The sequence below is a fragment of the Mastigoproctus giganteus genome, chromosome 10 (genome assembly GCF_048544385.1).
Source record: "Mastigoproctus giganteus isolate SK-2022 chromosome 10, ASM4854438v1, whole genome shotgun sequence".
Classification (NCBI taxonomy): domain Eukaryota; kingdom Metazoa; phylum Arthropoda; class Arachnida; order Uropygi; family Thelyphonidae; genus Mastigoproctus; species Mastigoproctus giganteus.
Genome location: NC_143584.1, coordinates 39,738,738 through 39,751,480, shown reverse-complemented (window position 1 = coordinate 39,751,480; position 12,743 = coordinate 39,738,738). Strand labels below are relative to the sequence as shown.

The 12,743-nt window shown below is 40.9% G+C and overlaps 1 protein-coding gene across 1 annotated transcript in view; it reads right to left on the bottom strand.

Annotated features, from left to right (window-relative positions):
• LOC150078993 (importin-13-like) overlaps positions 1-12,743 on the bottom strand; it is a 250,429-nt gene that overhangs the window by 194,740 nt on the left and 42,946 nt on the right. The gene's annotated exons all lie outside the window — the stretch shown is intronic.

Sequence of the window (12,743 nt, the reverse complement as noted above, 5' to 3'; positions counted from 1 at the left end):
TGGGGTAGCCGATGCGCCAGCACTGGGGACCCAGGGTGCTGGTGTGAAGTGGACCACTGGCCACAGAACAAGCTCTTACAACAATGTTACCGCATCCGGGGTAGCCGATGCTCCAGCACTGGGGACCCAGGGTACTGGTGTAAAGTGGACCACTGGCCATAGCAATAAGCTTACTACGCCGAAAAGGGCAATTAACATTGGCGAATGGAATGTTCGAACAGGGCACCACGTTGGACAAAAGGAAATCATTGCCCAAGAACTACTTAGGTGCAAGGTATCAATCGCGGCATTATCCGAATTAAGGCCCACCGGGTCTGGAATGATGATCATCCAACCACCAGCACCTAACGAAGCGGTTATGCTATTCTACTCTGGTGGTGAGAAACGAGAAGCAGGAGTGGGCTTTATGGTCGATGTTCAGGCCACCAGTAGTGTGATCGCTTTCCAACCAATATCGGACTGCCTGGCAGTCCTTACTGTCAAGGGCACCATCAAGACCCATATTATCTCCGCCTATGCACCAACTGAGACTAGCCTGGACCCGACCAAGAATGACTTCTACAACCAGCTCCAACATACGCTGGATTCAATTCCACAGACAGAAGTGATCATCCTCGCAGGGGACTTTAACGCCCACATTGGCGTGGACAGATCTGGTTGGGCAAGTTTGGCCATGGGAAGATCAATGACAGCGGACTACGTTTGTTGTCCTTTGCTGCATCTAACAACCTGATCATCAGAAACAGTCAGTTCCAGCACCCTCAAAAACACCAACTTACATGGCAAAATCCATCTGGCAAGGACTCAGCAATCCTGGACTACATTCTGATCAACATCCGATTTCGCTCATCACTCATGGACGTTCGTGCCATGAGGGGACCTGATTGCGGATCTGATCACTACCTCATCCGGGCTAAGGTGCAGCTCAAATTACGGCATGCAAAAAGGTCATCTCGGTCAGCCAAGCTAGACTGGAGGCAGCTAATGAATACTGCCAACAAAGGGGCATATCAGATCGCCCTATCCAACCACTTCGAGACGCTAGCCGTGCCCGAGGATATAAATGAAGAAGAAAAGCAGATCTCTGATGCCATCCTGGAATGTGCCAAGCCCTATGTCCACCTGCCCGACGTCGAACGCAACCATGGATATCAGACGAGTGCCTCGACCTCGTGGACAAACGGAAACAGGCAAAGTTGGTCGACTTTGAACGGTATCGGCAGCTAAACCGAGAAGTCCGACAGAGGATGACAGTGGAAAGAGAAGCATACTGGAACCAAGTGGCAGATGATCTTGAAGTGGCGGCATCCAAGAACGAGTACCGCACCCTCAGATGTCTGAGTGGAAAGACCAAATTGACTAGTGACAACATAAAGAATGCTGATGGGACCTTCGTGCAATCACCGTCCGAACGCCTGCAACGGTGGAGTGAATTCTTCAAAGCATTGTATAATCATGACCCACCTCAGGGACCGCCAGAAGCCGCACTATCGATTGATCCCCCTGAAGTCTCCATGGTCGATGCTGAGCCTACAGTAGAAGAAGTGAAAGCAGCCATACAATCTCTAAAGAATGGCAGGGCAACAGGAGTGGACCAAGTCACCACAGAAGTGATCAAAGCTGGGGGAGATGTACTGCTTCGCCGACTACACTCACTCCTCAAAACCATCTGGTGCACTGAACAAATTCCGCTAACATGGAGGAAAGCCATTATCGTACCGATCCACAAGAAAGGTGATAACCGGGATTGCAAGAACTACCGTGGCATCAGCCTCCTTTCCATCATCGGAAAGGTCTTTATGAAGATCATCCAGTCAAGGCTGCAAAAACATCGCGAGCAAACCAGTCGAGAAGAACAGGCGGGATTTAGACCCGGGCGAGGATGCTGTGATCAAATCTTTGCCATCCGTCAGCTGATGGAGGAGAGGATCCAGTGTGGACAGCGAACTGTCATTGTTTTCATTGACTTTAAGTCTGCTTTCGACTGTGTCCATCGGCCTGCCTTATGGAAACTACTAGAGGTCGAACATGTACCTCGAAAAGTCATCACACTCCTCCAAACTGCATACAACAGTTTAACCAGCCAGGTGCGCATCCAGAACGATTTATCTGAGGAATTTGCCATCCAAACTGGAGTCCGCCAAGGGGATGTAGCCTCCCCGTTGCTTTTCAACATCGTGGTCAACGCCATTATGAGGCAAGCATTCAGAAACAGACAGGGCATACAATATGACAAGGATCACTATGTGACTGACCTGATGTTTGCCGATGATAGTGCTATCTTTGCTGGTAACGACTCTGAAACCACGAACATCCTCTACGACATTGCCCGGCCATACGGTTTGAAGATCAATGCTGATAAGACAAAGGCCCTGACAACAGATGGGCCGCAAGCCACCATCTATCTCGAAGGCATCCAGATCGAGCAAGTGCAGGACTTTAAATACCTTGGGTCGCTGGTCCAGGAGAAGAAAGTTGCATCCACCATGGAAATCCACAGCAGAATTGGACGGGCGGCCACTGCGTTCGCCTCGCTCAAATGGTGTCTGTGGAAGAGGACCAACATTTCCTCAAAGACTAAAACCTGACTCTTCCGGACTTTGATCCTGCCCATTCTCCTTTACGGATCAGAAACATGGATTTGTTTCAAGCTAGATTTAAACAAACTTGAGGTATTCCAAATGCGATGCCTGTGGCAGATTTTGGGCATCTCACTTCGTGACCGCATCACTAATGATACCATCCGCGCCAGATGCCAACAGCAACCAACCATTGCTGACCAAATCCAGAAGCGAAGGCTTAGATGGTTTGGCCACGTATGTAGAATGGGCACGAACAGAATACCATCCACACTCCTTTGGAGACAACGACCCACCCAATGGAGCATCCAATGGACCGCGCCTATGAAAACGTGGGCCAAGCAAGTGGAAAATGACTTGAAGAGCCGACGTCTCGACCTTATCCAGGCCAGGACTGACGCCATGAATCGTAAAGTATGGAAGAACATCACAGAGCAAGTCCGAAACCCTGCGGCACCTACAGCAGCATACTGGTTGCGTGGCCAACCGCCTCCCCCAGCTGCCAGCTAAGGACCAAGAAGAAGAAGAATACCCCGACTTATGCGGTTCTTGATTTTTTCGTTTGGTGTATATCTAAAATTAGCTTACCAGTGATTTGGAAATCAAATCATAAAGCTTGTGTGACAGCTTCCATTTTGGAGGACTGGTTTGGTCACCACTTCATACCCAAAGTCGAACGCTATTACAAGTCTAAACAGATTCCATTTAAAGTGATGCTTCTTATTGACAATGCACCCGGTCACCCTCCTGCCACCCTAGTTAATTTCGACCTACGTGTGAAAGTTGTGTTTTTGCCTCCAAACACAACTAGCCTGCTTCAACCGATGGACCAGGGAGTCATTAAAACATTCAAGGCTTACTACACGAAACGTTCGGTTGCACGTCTGAATGAAGCTATGAGACAAAATAGTGAGATATCTGTTAAAGATTTTTGGAATCAATTCAAGTTTTAGATTCCGTAAGAATCATTGAAGAATCTTGGGATGAAATTCACAAAAAAATAACATTGATTGGTGTCTGGAAGAAACTTTGTCCATTTTTTTTCAAAAACGAGAGGAAAACAACGCCAGAAACTGATCGTGTCACTCATGTGATAGAAGAAGTTGTTAATCTTGCCAGGCAATTAGATTTGGAAGTCAATGAGCTGTTGGATTCACATAGTCAGGAGCTGACAATGAATGAGCTCATAGAGATGCGTGAGCAAAACATCACTGAAGTATCCGACACTTCAGAGTCAGTTTCCCCAGAAAAGCACATGACAATTGCAAGCTTGACAGAAGGTCTCAGCTCAATTGAAAAGGGCTTAAAAATTTTAGAACACGGACTCCAACGAAGAACGCGTTATAGCTACAAAGCAAGGAATACAAAAATTATTAGCTTGCTATGAAGAAATTCTGCGTGAGAAAAAGAAGGCACTGTGTCGTCAGACGAATTTGTTAGATTTTATGAAGCCATCAACATCGAAATAACTTTTTTACGTAACTCATTTTTTTAATACATATTTTGTATTAATATGTATAAAGAACTGCAATTTTATTAAATATTTTTCTTCTAAACTAGTGTTTTTGTTAGTTCTTGGTGCCAATTAAACAAAATTTATATGTATTTATATGCAAAGTTTTACAGCGGCTTAAGCAATTTTCGTCGGATCCACCTATCACGTAACTTCAGGGTATTACTGTATTTTTATTGGTCCAATTTTAATAAAATTTGGGATAGCTTTAACAAATCTGTCTAAAGAGAGCCAAAAATAATTTCATGAAAATCTATGCAGTATGAGTTGAGTTATGATATGCAGACAGACATGGTGAAAACAACAGGCATTTTCACTGGAAAGTTTTGCAATATTTTCATTTTCTAGGAAAGTTTTGCAATATGACGCAACAATGAATCACAGGAAGCTGCTTGTTGCTGCATGTTGAGACATGTTCATACGTGCATAGTAGCCGCCGCGCCAAGTCGATGGGCTCAGTTATTCATTAGTAGTGAGAGTGTAAAATGCTTGCGATGGCATCGTGGTCACGAAATGAGATAAGGACAGTTTTGCGGTATAATTTCGTGAGTGGTTTAACCATAGACCAGTGCTTAGAAGAAATGACTCTTGCACTAGATGATGATTATCCACATCGTACAACGATATTCAGGTGGTACAGAGAATTCCAAAGGGGAAATTTCACTCTGGAGGATTCTGAGAGGCCGGGAAGGCCACGAACGTCAGTTACGGAGGAAAACGTTACTGCTGTGAGGAAAATGCTTGACGAAAACAGGCGAGTGACCTACCAACAGATAGAGGATACTTTGGGCCTAAATGCACCAGCAATTCGTTCGATTCTGCAAGATCATTTGCATGTGAAGAAACTTTGTTCTCTCTGGGTGCCGCATCAACTGACTGAAGAGCAGATGACACGACGTGTGACTTGATGCCGGGAGATGTTAAAAAAGTTTGATAAGGGACAATCTCGGTATGTGAACAACATCGTGACAGGTGACGAGACTTGGCTGTACTATTACGATCTGCTGACCAAGGCTCAAAACAAAGTTTGGGTCTTTGATGATGACGACACACCCGTAATTGTCAGAAAATCCCGATCTGTAAAGAAGAAAATGATAGCTGTATTTTTTAAATCGAGTGGAATTGTGGAACGTGTCGTTTTGGACACGCAGAAGACAGTCACAGCTAAGTGGTATACTGAACAATGCCTGCCTAAAGTCACTGGATCTATGAAGAACCTGCGGCCAAAGTCAAGAATGGACACCTGGTACCTCCATCACGAAAATGCTCCAGCTCACCGCACCAAAGCCTGCACCGAATATTTGACCACAACAGGACTGAAACTTCTCGAGCACCCTCCCTACAGTCCAGACCTTGCTCCCTGCGACTTTGCACTGTTCCCGCATGTGAAAATGAAGCTAAAAGGGAAGCGGTTTTCCAGTGATGAGGACCTTCTACGGGCTTGGGACAACGAGTGTGCTTTACTCCCTAGTGAAACGTGGCAGAACTGGTTTAAAGATTGGTTTCGGAGGATGGAGAGGTGTATTGAATGTAGAGGAAATTACTTTGAAAAAATTAAATAAACAAAGCTGTATTGCAAAACTTTCCTAGTACCCTTTGTATATGCTAATGCACTTAATAACAACTAGCCTTTTAGGTGCTGAATTAACATATCATTAGCACTTAATCAGTGACCTCCATTTCTGAAAACAGAAAATTTAACAGGTGCAACTTTCTTCTGGTTGGTTTACTGATTGGTGTGGCTTTCAATATCTTCCAGTTACATTACAAGTTTTAATTGGTAGTAATATGGTTGTTGTTTGTTGTTTTGGTTTTTTTTAGGAGCATTAGTAACTAAGGTCATATTGCTCCGGGGATATGCGATGGTCATTCCCTGACCTTTCCGCATCCTCCGTATTTGGTGGGCACAGGCTCGAACCCCGGTCTACTCAAGAAGTAGTAGTAATATGGTGATTGAGTATTTATTCAACCCAAGTGTGGAGAGAAATTTAATTGTAATGCAAGAGACCTCATACCAGTGTTTTTACAATAAAAAAAAAAAAAAAAAAAAAAAAACAGAATGATTCCAGACTGTTACCTTGGTTGCTGGAGGGCACTTTTTTTCTTTTTTAATAAACTCCCAAATTCAAGTTGCACAATTTCATATTATAAATTATCATTTAAGATATTAAAGAAATATCACTGTATTCTAATTGGTATTGTATTAAGTACACTGTTATTTAGCTATTTTAAAGTAATAATAATAGGATAATTTTTAACTTTGGTTTCAAAATTAGGCAACTGATTAATTAAGCGTAGTTGCTTCGATAGAATTAGTTTGACAGAGATTATTACAAATCAGTTCTGGTTTTATTGAATATATATGTTCTTATGTTGCATGTTGCTGAATTATTTTTGTAATTTCACTTTAATTTTTAAATGAGGCATTTAAAAGGTAACTTGGTACTCTAATACATTCATAACTTTTGTGACTTTGATTAGTAGCATAGTAGCAAATGGCAAGGGAGTGCCATAATATATAGTAGTCCTTTGCTATTTGCGAGTTTATGACTTGCAATGCTCGTGTAGTCACAACTGTACTTCTGTATATCTGTTAACTGTTTGCGAGGCAATCTGCTTGGGCATTGGGTGAGTTGTGAACCAAGCAAATTCTGCTTCTGCCAATATCAAAACTCGTTCACATGCTCCACCTTGTCTTGTAACTTTTTTTTTTTTTTTTTTTAAATCAGTGTGAAATTTGTGATGGCAGAACATATTACTGTCTCTAAAGTGCGTACAGCAAAAGCATCAGAAATCTTTACCACACCATCACTCATTCTGCATTGTCTATTCTTGCAACCTGTGACCATCAGCATTTTAACTGTGTTGATACCCTTGCACTAGGTGATCAGAATGCCTACTAGAGAGTTACGAATAGGTTTAATCTGGTAACTATCTAGTGGCCAGCCTGCAAGAACAGTTTTAAAGCTATATCCTTGAAATGTTAACCATAATAGATCTTGCCAGGATGCCTGTCATAGTTTCAAAAGATGTGATCCATAATTTTCATTGACAAAAGAGATGGAGAGAAGCCAGAACTTTGCTTAGAGAGTTTACCACTTCAATTCTTCAACAAGAACAATGAAAGTATTGCATCAAGTGATGAGGTTCATTACTATCTAGTTTTGCCCTAATCACAAAGGATCAGCTATTCCTCATGTAATGTGGATGAATTTGACTCTGTCTCGCATGGCAGATTGCTACATGAAGTGGAACATATTAAGATCACAAGATCCTTAGATGAATTACAGAATTGTTGTGTAGGAGGAATCCACTCTACATGTAAAAATTTGTTAAATAATATTGGTTTCTTGTGTTATTATAATATGTTGAGTGTCTTCAAATGTTATATGCTTTACTCAATAAATGGGGGAAAAAAAAAAAAAAAAAAAGAAATGTGTGTTATAGACAAATGAAATCAATTAAATCTTTAATTCCTTACTACAGTTTGTCAAATAATAGATTTTCTGCTATAGATAAATTATTGCATTGTTATGAAAAGCACATGGCTTACCTTGCAAAGACTTTCTCACTAACAATTATTTTTGGTTTCACAAGTGTGAGAAAGTGTAGATTGTCATGAGTAGTGCCACCACGAGTGCATGGATAGAGATTGTTAAAAAATATATAAATAAAATAAAATAAAAAATACGAGAGTTATGATAGTTTGAAATTGTGTGCACAACCGCTTTGAGTTGTAATATTAGGATTCTATATAACTAGAATAATGTTATTAAGCTATTAAAATTTTGAAATATACTAAAATAAGAGGTGTTAAGGCAGAAATATTAAAAGGAAAGTCAATGGTATTGCTAAAAATAAAAAACATAATAAAAAATGAAGTGATAAAATTTATGAAAACAAAGCCTAACAGACAGTTATTCACACACAAATGTGAACCTGCTTAGAAAATAAACACCAGTAGTCCTCTAAAATCAAATAATTGAAGCTTTGTTTAATTAAACTCAATCCAAAACTTATTTGACAGATATATTGTTTATAAATAAGTTGAGTGAGAAAGAGAGACAAGATAGTTAGTGCTGAAATTATACATGATCAGTAGGTTCAGAGTATACTGGAAATTGAGGTTTTATGAAATACAGTTCTTCAGTTTATTTTCATGAATGGGACTCCTTGTCTTTTTTTTTTTTTTTTTTTTTTTTTTGCTTTAAAAAATAAGTAAAATTATACACACATTAGTTACTCCCAAATGTTTTGACTGCAAAATTTACTGTTATTTGAATTCCTTGGTAAGGCACCTGAACATCCAGGGTGATATTGGGAAGTTCCGTTAGAGTGTATGTGATTAATAGTCGAGTTGAGGTTGTTACCGTTATGTTATTTAATTTTTTTAGAAGCATTAGCAACTAAGGCCATATTGCTCCGGGATATGTGGTCATTCCCTGACCTTTCTGCATCCTCCATATTTGGTGGTCACGGGCTTGAACCCGGGTCTAATCAAGAAGCGTATGTGCTATTATTATTATTAGCCATATGGCACAAGGAAGCCTGAGGCTTTTGCTGCACCAGCCAAAAAAAAAAAAAAAAAAAAAAAAAAAATCTGAGAGTTATCCCTGAGAGAGAGAGAGAGAGAGAGAGAGAGAGAGAGAGAGAGAGAGAGAGAGAGAGAGAAATAGAAGGGAATCACCATGAAAGAGAAGAATGTATCCAGCTCAGGACCCTGGGTGTGCCAAGCCCATACTCACCAGATGTGAGCCCCTGAGTTAAAATGCACTACTGCTCCTGCTCACCCGGCTACAGAGGCGGCGTTGAGTTGAGGTAGCTAACGAATTACTCTAAGGGTAATATTATACAAGAAACATCAGGTAGAGCTGCATGATTGGAAGAAAACTGGCATTAATGGTTATTCTCCAGAATGAGCTAAGGTAGAAGAGGAGCGCTGTCCAGTGGGATCAAATTTACACCACTTTTTTCTGATTTTATTAAATAACACTGATGAAGAGATACAGGGCAAGAGATCAAAATTTGAAGATAATGTACAGCTTGGTTAATGACATCCAGCAATGCTAATTCAGGAAAATTCTGCAGGTATATCCTTAGGAGGATAACAAGGACACTGCCTATTGTGGCAGAAAATTCCCACTCCTAAAAATGGGCAACTCTGTGAACAATCCTTGGCAAAGGGAGGTGGGTTAATCAAAGATACCAGGGAAGAAAATTCCCACTCCTGAAAATGAACAAGTTCGTGGAAATTTTTGATGCTCTTTTTACATGAGCATGACACTAAATTGTGTTTAACAGAAGTTTAAACTGCTCTAATCATTTACATTAGCTTACTTTTGAATTAAGATTTCATAACTAATGACTTAATATTTAGAGGGCCTTGGTATCAATAATTTTGGTACAACATTCTGAGGTCTGAGGACGAGTGTTGCTGGTGCGGACGTGCCTTTCTGCTGCTCTTAGAACAGAGAAGTTTTTTCTGATTTATTTTCTGCTTTATTAGTTTAAATTGACATATTAACTTATTTTCTAGAGTAGCTTTATATTCCTATTTACGGTACTTAAGTTTAAAGTAACTTAGATAGAGATTTTTTAGGTATTACTTAATATTGGAAATGGTATCAAATCCACGTGTTTACCGTTTGTAAAGAGCCGCCATTGTTACGGGAAAATTAATCAGTAAACTCTATTAATCTTGTCGAACTTCACTGGCAATTAAATTGTACTTTTAACTATACATATAACCACTTAGGTTACGTAACAAACAATTAGTAAAAATAAATAATTAATACATAACTTGATACGGAAGTTATATAAAGGGATTTCGTAGATAACACTCGTTACAGAAACAAATATTTCGTAGATAATACTCGTTACTGAAACATAAATATAGCGTTATAACTGTGTTGGGATACAAGTTTAGGATTTAATTTTGTACTGAAATTGAAATTTTATTGAAAGTAAATCGAAATCATGACTCAAACCAGAGCAACAAAGAAAAAGGCTCAAGCTAATGGGAATGCTGTGCCTCAGGGGAGAACTAAGAGGGGGTAGTTGACCTCTGAATCACAGCCTTTTAAGATGCACTATTTGTTTGATGTTTGCGAAGCAGTCAGGTATGGGTCATGATACTGCCATGGGGGATGTCTTTGTATGTGGGGGATGCAAGGAGTATAAGGAAATCAGGCGACAACTCAGCATTGTTATGGCCCTATATGAGAGCTTGAAGGACAGGGTGGATGCCATTAAAGGATTACAAGTGAGGGGCCCATCAAGCTCTCAGCTGCCCACATCAACGCCAGAGCTTGCACTTGGTCATCAGGCAACACAGAGGCAGCTCCCTAGGCAGAATGCGCTGGTCCCACAGGAACTAGTAGTTGTTGGTGACGTCAGGGAAACAGGAAACAATCTTTGTAAAAAGGATAGGTGGAACAGGACCAGGGTATGTCTGCCAGGGGCAAAGGTTGATGACGTTGTAGAGTGGATATCATCTTTTAAGGGCACAAAAGGTGATAAAGTTGTACACGTTGGCACTAATGATATAAGAGTAGGAGACCGGCGGAATTACTTGACAAGTACAGGTTACTGATGAAAAAAAGCCGTGAATTAGGGTTGAATTTGAAAGTGTCTGCAATTCTGCCCAGACACGATAGGAGGGAGTATATGATGAGAGCCCTGTCGATCAATTCGGCCCTGGAAAGATTGTGCAGGGCTCAAGGGGTAGAATTTTTTTCAGCCTGGTCTGTAATTGTTAACAGGAGAGACTGCTTCTACAGGGATGGGATACACTTAAATAGAAAGGGTGCAAGAATGTTTGCTGATGCTAGCGGGGCAGTGTTAGGTGGGTCGGAAAACTACTAGATTGGGGGATACAAGGACTAATAGATTAACAGTAGCCACTGGCAGAGGAGAAAGTGATTCTTGCACTGCTTCTATTGGAATGAGCAGCAGCCTGGAAAATAAGATGCAGGATATTTCAGAGACTGCCGGGAATCATGGGGGTACAAGTAAACACATGGGTTGTGTTAGTGTGGCTAAGAGGAAGAGCAGGTGCATGTATACTTTCGTGTACACCAATGCTAGGAGTTTAGTAAATAAATTTGATGAATTTGAGGTATTGCTCAAAACATCAAAGGCAGATATTGTTGAGATTTGAGAGACGTGGTGTCACACAGATATAAGGAATGCAGAACTGGAATTTGGGGAGTACAATATCTACAGAAAGGATAGACAGGATAGGAAGGGAGGAGGGGTTATGCTATTAGTTAAGAAACACAAAAAATCCAAGGAAGTGAAGCCAGTCGACATCGCTGGACAGTGCAGTGATGAGTCATTTTGGTGTGACATAAGCACTGCGAAAGCAAAAATAAGAGTAGGAGTGTGTTATAGGCCTAATGACTCGAATCAGTATAATAAGAAACTGTACAGGGAAATAGTGTGGGCCACTAAATCAGGGAGTCTTATAATGGGGGATTTAATTTCAAAGATATTGACTGGAATTTGTGAGTTGGTCACTCACACACTAGCAAGGCTTTTATGGATTTATTGGATGATTGTTTTCTACATCAGAATGTTCAGGAGGCAACTAGAGGGAGTAATAGTCTTGATCTGATTATCAGTAGTGATTCTTCATGCATTAAGAATCTGCAGATAAAGGAACCACTAGGTGGCAGTGATCACAGTGTGCTGAAGTGGGATTTACTCAGAGGTAACTACCATCAGGGGTAAAGGGAAGGGGTATTGCTTTCGTAAAGGTGACTACGATGGACTGAGACAGTATTTAAATTATATACAGTGGGATCAACTGATGATGTTACCAACAGCAAATTCAAAATGGGAAGCATTCAAAGAACTTATCTTGCAAGCTACTAGGCTTTACATACCAACTAAGAAATATTGTTTAAGGTTTAGGCCTTAATGGATGTCAGATGAACTAATGAGGCATATGGCAGAGAAGAAAATGCATGGGATACATACAAATTAACACGTGACACAGAAGCCTGTGATAGATACAAGTTGATCTGTAACCAAGTTACAAAGGAGGTTAGGCAGGCGAAGGCAGATTACGAGAGATCCTTGGCAAGGGATGCGAAGAAGAACAGCAAAGAGTTCTTTACTTATGTAAACTCTAGAAGGAAGGGGATGAATCAGATTGGTCCACTTGATATCGATCGGTCAACTGTTGATGATCCTGCTCAGGTAGCTAACAAACTGAATGAATATTTTGCATCGACATTCACACATGAGGAGTTATTCAGTGAGGGGAATGCCAGAGGTGTATCCAATTCTAGCAGTAAGCTAGAGAATCTTGTAATAACTGAGAGTAAAGTGGAGGAGAAATTGTTGAAAGGCACCTGGGGTGGATGGGATCTATCCAGTTATATTAAAGGAGGCAGCAAAGGAAGTAAGCAAACCCTTAGCCATAATTATGAGAGCTTCCTTGGACTCAGGAGACGTACCCATGGACTGGAGATGTGCAAATGTGACCCCAATTCACAAGGGAGGATCAAAGGCTGACACAAGTAATTATAGACCTGTGAGTTTTCCAGGAACTTCTGTTCCTGGAAAATTAATGGAGGCACTGGTTAAAGAAGCACTGCAGGATCATCTAGACAAGACTTCAGTTATAGCCCGGACACAGCATGGTT